The sequence below is a fragment of the Natrix helvetica genome (genome assembly GCF_964273705.1).
Source record: "Natrix helvetica genome assembly, chromosome: 4".
Taxonomy (NCBI): Eukaryota; Metazoa; Chordata; class Lepidosauria; order Squamata; family Natricidae; genus Natrix; species Natrix helvetica.
In genome coordinates, this window is record NC_138550.1 from 5,457,058 (window position 1) to 5,467,609 (window position 10,552).

The window sequence follows — 10,552 nt, forward strand, 5'->3', positions numbered from 1 at the left end:
GTTGAACGGTCACTAAAATGGGTAGTTGTAAGTCAAGGACCACCTGTATCAATCCGTCAAATAAATAAATACATTTGAGGTGAACCCGAACACAAATCTCTACAACGGATTCCATTCGAGACCATTCCGTACCCTCTTCAGTGGCTCCCCTCACCTGTGGCAGCCTTAAATAGCAAATAAAATCCCCCCCGCCGCAAAAAAACATTTGCAAACAAAATATTCTTTCCAATTTTAAAAATAAGTGCAGGCCCTCCTGTCGCAGCTGCCGACGGTTGCCAGGTAACACGGCGGGCAGAGGGCGACCGTTTGATAGACAGGAATCAAGAGAGCCAATTTAAAACGTTTTAATTAGCTCGCTCGCGCATGGGTGTGACTCAGCGCACCTCCGAGCCTCCTCAGCGGAACGTATTTTGGAGCAGGAAAAAAAAGAGGATGGATAGATAGATGATAGATAGATAGATAGATGATAGAAAGAAAGAGAGAGAGAGAGAGAAGAAAGAAAGAAAGGAAGGAAGGAAGGAAGGAAGGAAGGAAGGAAGAAAGAAAGAAAGAAAGAAAGAAAGAAAGAAAGAAAGAAAGAAAGAAAGAAAGAAAGAAAGAAAGAAAGAAAGAAAGAAAGACGTTGCCGGCAGATGACTAAGCGACATCTGTGGGAATCCGATAGCAGCTACCATGGAAGGCCTAATTGATTTATAAAAACTGATAAAAGATGGACGTGAGCAAACAAGTCTGACAGACGAGATCATTGCAAATCAGCTGCTGGGTTCGGAAAAGGTAAGAATGACGAAGAGATAATAAAGCAGGGGGGAGGACTTAGAGAAGAAGTGTGGAAACTAGCATCTGCATTTCCTGCATCAGATGAGGAGAGCACATCTTTCTCCTTCTGTCCTGGCCCCTTTTTACAGAGGCCCGACTGAGAGCGTTTTAACAAACCGCATCCCTGTTTGTTTTGGTGGTAGCAATGCCTCAGATAGAAAGTCCCAAAAGAGAGTAGTGGGGACAGTGGAGAAGACTATAGAAGCTCGCTCCCTGTTATTCAGGATACAGCTTATAAGCGCTATGTGAGCTCAAAGCATTGTTAGAGACTGTTTTTCTTTTTCTTTTCGTTTCTCTTCCTTTTTCATTACTGTAAGCCGCCCAGCGTAGCCTTGCGGTGAGATAAGCAGCAAATAAATTTAACAAATAATAATAATAAAAAAATATGTGCAGCCCACTGGAGAGGCAAGTGATATCTTTGTTTTGACCTAGGCTTCCTGAGAAAGCATAAATCACAATCTTAAGTCCCAAAAACCTTCTTTTATTTATACGGCTGTGAATTATGGTCATTCACAGTCCACAAGGCTTAGCAAACAGTCTGTGAAGATTCCGGCAGATGTCTGCTTGAGTTGCCACAGTCTTTCAGGGGAATGTTGTTAAACACCCACCTTATCGCCCTGGGAATGCTGCCAGAGACCTAATTGCCAAATGCAGAGCAAGGCCAAACTTAGCACAGAGTCAAACAGAAGTTTTCAAAGCTTGAACCGACCAGACGAACTAATTGCTTCCTGCAAAAGATCGCGTCCCGTTCGCTCCTCTTTTATGTCTTATGGGAGGGGCCAATCATCTCCAAGCCTTACTCCCAAGTCGACCCTGTTTTCTCAATTGTTCTTGCCTTCTGGCAGCTTTGAGCATGCGGGCACTGGGAACAGGCTCCCGCTGTTCTTCTGCCTCACTGATGTCAGACTCCGGAGTCTCCAGAGGCAGCAAATAACTACCAGATGGCCTCCAACGCAGAGCCCAGACTCTAGGACTGGCCCATGTTCCTCCCCAACCTACTCATTATCTGCTGCTAGCTCTGCTGGCGGGCCACAACATTCGTGTCCAGTGACATTGTCGTGCAGGTGACATCACTATGGCTTTTAACAAATACCTCTGCTCTGACCTAGCCCACATACAAGGACTGAAATGTTCAAGCGGAAAGAGAATCCATATTTTTTGTTCTTCTCTGGTCTCTAATACCTACAGTCATGGATTTAAAAACCATCTACCCCCAACCTTCCCTGGAAAAGCTGCAACTCAAATACGGCACTGCCGTATTTTAACAAACCCAGTTTAACCACAGCGTCATGTCTGCCAATTATATTTCAGCTAATGTTCTCCTTTCTCTCAAAGGCCTTTTATGTAGGCCCGACCCAGCCAAATTATAATTGCAAATCCTAAAATATGTTCTCGGGTCAGCTTTTAAAAATAACAATCTCTTTTTAACTTTTTTCCTGGGTGTTTTTAAGCTTCCTTAATTGTCAAGAGGCCGAAGAGCCCTCTTACTACAGATAGTCCTTGATTTACCATCCCAATTGAGCTCAAACTTTTCATTGCTAAATGAGGCAATTGTTAAATGAGCTGTATCTCACTTTACGACCTTTTTTACCACAGGTTGTTAAATGAATCACACAGTCATTAAGGGAACCTGGCTTCCCTCATTGACTGCGGTTGTTGGGAGCCGGCTGGGAAGGTTACAAATGATGATTTCACGATGCCTTGGTCAGTACGACGGTCATAAATACATGCCAGTTGCCAAAAGTCCGATTTTGATAATGGGGCCACAAGGAGGCTGCAAGTGTGAAAAAAAAAATTCAATGCTGTTGTAACGTCCAACGTCACTAAATGAATGGTTATAAATTGAGGACTTAGAAAGAGCGCATAGAAGAGCAACAAAGATGATTAGGGGACTGGAGGCTAAAACATATGAAGAACGGTTGCAGGAACTGGGTATGTCTCGTTTAATGAAAAGAAGGACTAGGGGAGACATGATAGCAGTCTTCCAATATCTCAGGGGCTGCCACAAAGAAGAGGGAGTCAAACTATTCTCCAAGGCACCTGAGGGCAGGACAAGAAGCAATGGGTGGAAACTAATCAAGGAGAGAAGCAACCTAGAACTAAGGAGAAATTTTGTGACAGTTAGAACACTTAATCAGTGGAACAGAATTTGCCTCCAGAAGTTGTGAATGCTCCAACACTGGAAGTCTTTAAGAAGAGATTGGATAGACATTTGTCTGAAACGGTATAGGGTTTCCTGCCTGGGCAGGGGGTTGGACTAGAAGACCTCCAAGGCCCCTTCCAACTCTGTTATCCTCAAACACCCCCGTTTTCCTCTCCCAGGTCCTTGGTGGACAAAAATGCCAAATCCATTCTGAACAAGTGGTTGACTGTGAGGCCATCCATGATAACAGCAATATCCCTTAGACTTATATACCGCTTCACAGCCCTCTCTAAGCGGTTTACACAGCTTTCTCCCCACCTCCCAGGAACCTGGCTCCTCATTTTACCCACCTTGGAAGGACGGAAGGCTGAGTCAACCTTGAGCCGGTGAGAATCGAACTGCCGAACTGCTGGCAGTCGGCAGAATTAGCCTGCAGTACTGCATTCTAACCACTGCACCACCACTGCTCTGATCACAATAATAGACTAGACTTATAATTTCCTTAAAACGTTAAATTATGCTGCACACACACACCCCTCTAGATTGTGTGGTATGATTCTTTGGAGGGAGAAAAGTTGCTGTCGGAATATTTTCCTCCACGCCGTTCACAGCCCATAAATACCCTCCGCCGTTTCTGATAAGTTTTCGAAAGCTAATAGAGCTGAGCGATACATTTATTTCTAGGGGGAAGTGTTTTCTTTCTAAATACTCCAGGACTTTGCCAGTATCTAAGGAGTTCGGCTGCCTTCCTTCATGCTACTGTAGGTAGTTGAAATCTCCTTGCATTTAAATGTTAATACAGCAATTACACATCTCCCGATTCTGTTTACTGGTGCTTTTTCCTCTTCCTCCAGGGAGTGAGAGCTAGAGCTGCAGGAAAGGCGGCTAACTCACAACAGCAGCTCAACTTAGAGGAAGGGCAGGAGAAAATAAGACACACACACACACAAAAACACGCATTGCTATGCTCCCCGCATCCTTCTTTGTGATGTCACCATTTTTATTTACTTCTTATTTTAGGAAAATATGTATTGCTACCTATTTGCACCTGGGGACTCAAGGCCGCTTGCAGGTGTAGGAAATTAGCACTTACCCCTATCCTAGAAAAATGAAATATTTTAGGGAAGAATATTTTTTAAGGCACAGACCTTTTTATTTGCAAATGTGCACGCGCGCAAAATTTTTGAGGCACCGAACTGGCAGTTATGTTGGGAGCTGTTAGGGATGTAACCCTAGGCTTGGCTTGGCAATGTATATAAGCTATGATTACTTTGCTGTTACTTTAAATGATTAAGGGATGTAATTGGTTTGTTACCTCAAGCAGCTATAAGAGGGAGCCAGAATGGCTGTTAGCTCTCTGTTTTGTTAGATGCTGGTCGGTGTATTTTGAGGTATTGTGGTTTGCTACTGTTTAGCTGTACTTTGTGTGTTAGACTGACTATTACTGAACCTTGTATGACTTGGACTGTTAACTGGACTCTGAATACCTCTATATTTCTACATAGTAAACTACTATATTTTTATACTATTCAGTGTCTCTGTATGCTGGTTTGTGCGTGTTCTTCCATATCACTCTCATTACGCTTCTCTGCAAACTCGCTCTTCTAACGGGGAGCGTAATTACTTAACAGGAGCAACTCACCCCTGGCCTGGGCCAGTCTATTCTACTGTACAGTGGTGGGATTCAAATAATTTAACCACCTGTTCTCTGCCCTAATGACCAGCTAGGTAGGCATAGCTCGGTGGTCATGTGACCGTGTGGGCATGGCTAACTCAACATCATTCAGGTCGATGGGCGCTTCGCTGTTGTAACCCTGTTACAATGTAATCAGGTTTAACCGGAAAGGCAGTTTCTGTAAGCAGGGCAATAAAGATTAGGTTAGAAACAACACCAGAATGCTTCCTTCCTGCCTTCCATACAGGATTAGCCCTGTAAAGTGGGGGGAAAAAACAAAAGGAGATTTCTTCCAACAACCGGTTCTCCGGACTGCTTAGAAAGTTAACAACCAGTTCTCCCGAATAGGTGCGAACTGGCTGAATCCCACCACTGATTCTACATAACAAAGATCTACCTCCTTCAGACGGAGCCATAATAGGAATCCCGAAGTCCTTTCATTATATTATCACCCAGCCAGAGTCAACTAAACTTGGGACTCAGGACAGCCTACAGAGTTGCATGTGATCCTGTTCATCAATAAACCTTCTTTCCAAGCAACTTCCATGAATCCAGTATCTTTTAATGGCCGGGTGCCCTTATTGTCGCCAATGCGGAGTTTTGTTCAGCAGATATATTCTCAGTATGCCCAGAGAGAGAGAAATATCTGCCTCTACCTAGGATTGAACTCACAGCCTCCTGATTGTGAGGTGAGAGCCCCACCTTTAGGCCAACACGCCACTCCTTAACCTAGACCCATTCCATGTAGGACTTTAATTGTTTATTCCTTGATCCTTGGTTTAATCTTGGTGTTAATCTCTGCTTATCTTGGTGTTGACTGCTGGTGGAGGAGGTTTTGGGGTCTTTTTCTTTTCTTATGAGCTCTTTGATTGGGCAATGTTTACACTGTGGCATCCCAACACATGTTCCATCATTTGAGCATCCTCACAATTAGGAACCAACGCCCAGGCCTGCCCTGGGAAGACAATACGTCACGGCAAAGAATGGGCGAGACACTGAGAGATTAATGTTGCCCATGTGTATCTCACTGTGCGCCCGACAAAGAACACTGATTAATGTGAGGTTTTAATGTCCTTTCATTAAAGAACAATGAAAAATCAATCATATCTCCTGTCAGTTGACACTTACCAATGAGATCCTTCAAGAAAGGAAGTGGCAGATTTTTCCGTGCTTCCATAATGGCAACGTTTTTTTGGGGGGGAGATCTTGGGTGTCTGGGTGACCAAGTGCCTAAAAAGCTTGAACCTCAAAAAAGCAACTTAAGATCCCGATTCTAAGTTCTGAGGTCTTCCCCCCACACATTCCCCCCACCATTTTGGGCTCCGTTTTTTTCAGTGCCATTGTAATTCTGGAAGTGTCACTCAAGGAATATTGAGGACTACCTGTATTTGAAGAGAGGGAGAAAAACATCGCCCGGTCCACATTTTGTGCGTGGCATTGATCTCAACTAACAAATGCTCTGTCTTATACATTGGCAACAAAAATCAGAAGACCAAATACAAGCTGGGTGGATATGATCTCGTAGACGACCCTCCCTCTGTCAGGGACCTAGGAGTCCTTATCTCAAATGATCTAAGCCCCAGAGCTCACTGTAACAGCATTGCCAAAAAGGCATTGAGTTGTTAACCTTATTTTTCCAAAGCTTCTTCTCCGGTAACATTGCACTGAAAACTAGGGCATACAAAACCTTTGCCAGACCATTTCTCGAATACAGTTCGTCTGCCTGGAATCCAGACTGTTTATCGGACAATAATACGATTGAGCGGGTCCAGAGGTATTTCACGAGAAGAGTCCTCCACTCCTCTGCTCACAACAGAATCCCTTATGCCACCAGGCTCCAAATTTTGGGCTTGGACAACCTGGAACTATGCCGTCTATGGTCTGACCTAAGCATAGTACACACAATTATCTGCTACAACATCCTACCTGTCAACGACTACTTCAGCTTCAACCGCAATAACAATCGGGGAAACAATCGATACAAACTCAAGGTGAACTACTCCAAACTCGATTGCAGAAAAGATGACTTCAGCAACAGAGTGGTCAATGCCTGGAATGCTATATCTGACTCCGTTGTTACATCCTCAAAGCCCGCATAACTTCAACCTCAAACTGTCTACCGTGGACCTCCTCACTCCATTCCTAAGACGTCTGTAAAGGAGGTGTGCATAAGCACCCCAGTGTGCTACCGTCCCTGTCCTATTGTCGTCATTTATTTGTACTCATTTCCTTTGTTCATGTCCATATTTATACTCATACCTGTTATCTCGTACATGTTTGACAAACTAAATAAAATTTAAAAATGGAGGTTATACCCATTCAATCATCTCCTATTTTCTTTCCATGCTAAAGAATGTCAATTTTGTATCCCTCTCTCCTCTGTCCCAAAGGTGCTTTCTTCAGGAGGCAACTGGACGTTCTGGTTTTTTTTCTTTTGAAGACCTTTTCCTTCTCATCCAAGAAGCTTCCTCAGCTCTGACTGGGTGGTTGGGGAATGGAAGGATTTATACTCCTTGCAGGCAGCTGGTCATTTGCATCCTTTGAGAGGGCCATTCAGGCCACCTGGAGGTTTCTCTGTGTCCTCAGGGTCCCCTGAGTGGTGCAAATGGTTCCTGTAGTCTGCAATTTTTCCTCTGGAAATCCATTCCTACTCCCACCCCATTCAAAGTGTCTTCATCCCAAATTCTATAGCTAAAAATCTGTAGAGATTCTCAGTTATATCCAGGTCTTGGTTGTCCCCAAAGGTGCTTTTTTCAGGAGGCAACTGGACTTCCTTGTTTTTTCTTTGCCTTCTCTCATATGGAAAAAAAATGGGCCCCTAATTATCTTCTTTACCATCCTCTGGTAATGTTATATTCAAGCAATTTTATATTCTATTTTCCCGACTCAGGGCATCCTAACTAGACAGGGCTTTCCAGATGCAGATGTGCCACAGAGTGAGAGAGGAAAAGGTGATAATGAAGTGTGAATTGTGTGCTTTGCAACACAACTAATAGATCATCAGATATGAGGCTTCCTCTTTAAAAACACATCTCAACAGGGGGGCGTCTTTTTCCTACGGGCAGGTAATTTTCTCTTTTTCACCCATCCCTCCTTAGTTTGCAAAATTTCACCTGATGCTGAAGAGCTTAAGAATTTGCTGGTGCTTTTCGATTGCTTCCAATAAAGGTTTTGCCCAACTCTAGAACTTTCCTTCCTTCCTTCCTTCCTTCCTTCCTTCCTTCCTTCCTTCCTTCCTTCCTTCCTTCCCTCCCTCTCTCCCTCTCCCTTCTTTCCTCCCTCCCTTGCATCTTCCTTCCTTCCCTTCTCCCTCCCTCTCTCCCTTCCTTCCCTCTCTTCTTTCTTTCTCCCTCCCTCCCTCCCTTCTGCAACTGCAAGGCTATAATATCCATACTTGCAGAAATATGGACTACCAGTAGATGTCAACAAAGAGTTTTCAGTAACTCTTTGCTACCATCTATTGGTCATTCATATTTTTGCAGTTTGCTTCTTTCTTTCTTTCTTTCTTTCTTTCTTTCTTTCTTTCTTTCTTTCTTTCTTATTTATTTATTTATTTATTTATTTATTTATTTATTTATTTATTATTTATTTATTTATTTATTTATTTATTTATTTATTTATTTATTTATTTATTTATTATTTATTATTTATTTATTTATTTATTTATTTATTTATTTATTTATTATTTATTTATTTATTTATTATTTATTATTTATTATTTATTATTTATTATTATTTATTTATTTATTTATTTATTTATTTATTTATTATTTATTATTTATTTGTTTGTTTATTATTCATTCTTCTTCTTCTTCCCTTCCTGCCTTCCAGACAAGTAGGGCCAATGCTGTCTTTTCCTTCCTGATTCACCATCAAATTGGCTTAGAAATAGAGTGGAGCAAATTAATTGAACCAGTTTCATACAATTGGGTTATCAGCCACGACACATTCACGAAAAGGCCCTGTGAGATAGATCACTAGAGTACTTAACTAACCATTTTATACAAAAAAAACCTTTTTGATTCATAATCTTTGGGCAAAGCTAAGATATATAGAAAGGTTTCAATCAGCTCTTGGTTACAGTAGTTATTCTGTTTGGGAGTCAAGCATTTTGCCACCAAATCAGGATTTTTATTCCAGACTTTATGAAGAAAATTGATGACCTGAACTTTGCTTTGAGGTGATTTTGTAGGTTCAGCTTTTTTTCAGGGTGTCTTTCCAGAAATCAGACAAATTGTACTGCAAACTAGGGCACACAAAACCTTTGCTAGACCAATCCTTGAATACAGATCATCTGCCTGGAATCCACAATGTATATCGGACATTAGTACGATTGAGCAGGTCCAGAGGTATTTCACGAGAAGAGTCCTCCACTCCTCTGCTCACAATAGAATCCTCATGCCACCAGGCTCCAAATTTTGGGCTTGAGACAATCTGGAACTACGCCGCCTACGATCTGACCTAAGCATAGTACACAAAATTATCTGCTACCACATCCTACCTGTCAACGACTACTTCAGCTTCAACCACAATAATACGCGGGCAAACAATCGATACAAACTCAAGGTAAAGTGCTTCAAACTCGATTGCAGAAAATACGACTTCAGCCACAGAGTGGTCAATGCCTGGAATGCCCTACCTGTCTCCGTTGTTACATCCTCAACCCCCCCCCCACAGCTTCAACCTTAAACTGTCCACCGTGGACCTCACCCCATTCCTAAGAGGTCCGTAAAGGGGGCGTGCATAAGCGCACTATCTTGTCTATCCTCCCTGTCCTACTGTCCCCATTTATTTGTCCCCATTTCCTTCGTTTCTTTGTTCTTCTCCATGTTTATACTTATACCTGTTATCTCACACGTTTTTGACAAACTAATAAATAACTAAAAATAAAACTCTTCCTGTTGCACCTAACATTCTTTTTTGCCTGGCTTTTCAGCAAATATTGAGCTTTAAAATTATTTCCATTGTCCGTCTTCTTCCGTCTTTCTAACCTTCCATGGTCTGTTTTGGTTTTAAATTTTTATTAGTTGCCTTCGGTGTTTTACCAGAGTAGAAAGGCAGATGGGGAAAAATCAAAAGCATAAATAAAAATTGGCAGGAAATTGTGCATGCTTCCTCCAGTGTAATGTCGCAAATCCTTTGCTGTATTTCTTTTTCTCCGTTCCAAAGTCGGTGACCAGGGTGTGTTGCAGGCATTTGAGTGGACTGCCATACAAACACAACTTGCAGTTTTCTGATATAGGTAGTCCTTAATTTACGCCACTTTGTATAGTGACCAAAATTACGATCATCATCTCCCTTTAATGAACCCATAATCCCTTGCGGGGTGGAGTCCAGGCAACAAAATGGCCGGATGCCCTTCCTGTCGCCAGTGCGGAGTTTTGTTCAGCAGATAAATTCTCATCCTGCCCAGAGAGAGAAATATCTGCCCTCTACCTAGGATTGAACTCATAGCCTCCTGAGAGTGAGGCGACAACTCCACCTCTAGGCCACAGCACCACTCTTGTATAGTGACCCAAATTACGATGGCCCTGAAAAAAGCAACTTATGTTTTTCAGTCTTATCGCCGTTGTGGTATCCCCATGGTCTCGTGATCAAAATTCGCCTGTTTGACAATTGATTCATATTTATGACGGTTGCATTGTCCTGAGGGTCATGTGACCCCCTTTTGTGACCTTCCCGACAAGCAAAGTCAATGGGGAAGCCGGCTTCACTTCACAACAGTGTTAACAGTGTTAACTTAACAACAGCAATGATTCATTGAACAACTGCCCCGCCCCCGATCTATTCACTTTCTCCCAGCCTCCGAGTCCCAGCTGATGGTTGGTCTATTGCTGCCTTCCAGCTGATAGTTGGGCCTTCTTTTGTTGCTCTGCACAGGAGAAGGGAGCTGGGAGGCAGGTTAGTGGGGTGGTGAG

The 10,552-nt window shown here is 42.7% G+C and overlaps 1 protein-coding gene across 1 annotated transcript in view; it reads right to left on the reverse strand.

Annotated features, from left to right (window-relative positions):
• TENM4 (teneurin transmembrane protein 4) overlaps nucleotides 1-9,287 on the reverse strand; it is a 490,922-nt gene extending 481,635 nt beyond the window's left edge. Inside the window, exon 1 of the mRNA XM_081952366.1 lies at nucleotides 9,136-9,287. The gene's annotated coding sequence lies outside the window, so the exon portion shown is untranslated. The remainder of the gene's footprint in view (nucleotides 1-9,135) is intronic.
• Nucleotides 9,288-10,552: the final 1,265 nt, after the last annotated feature.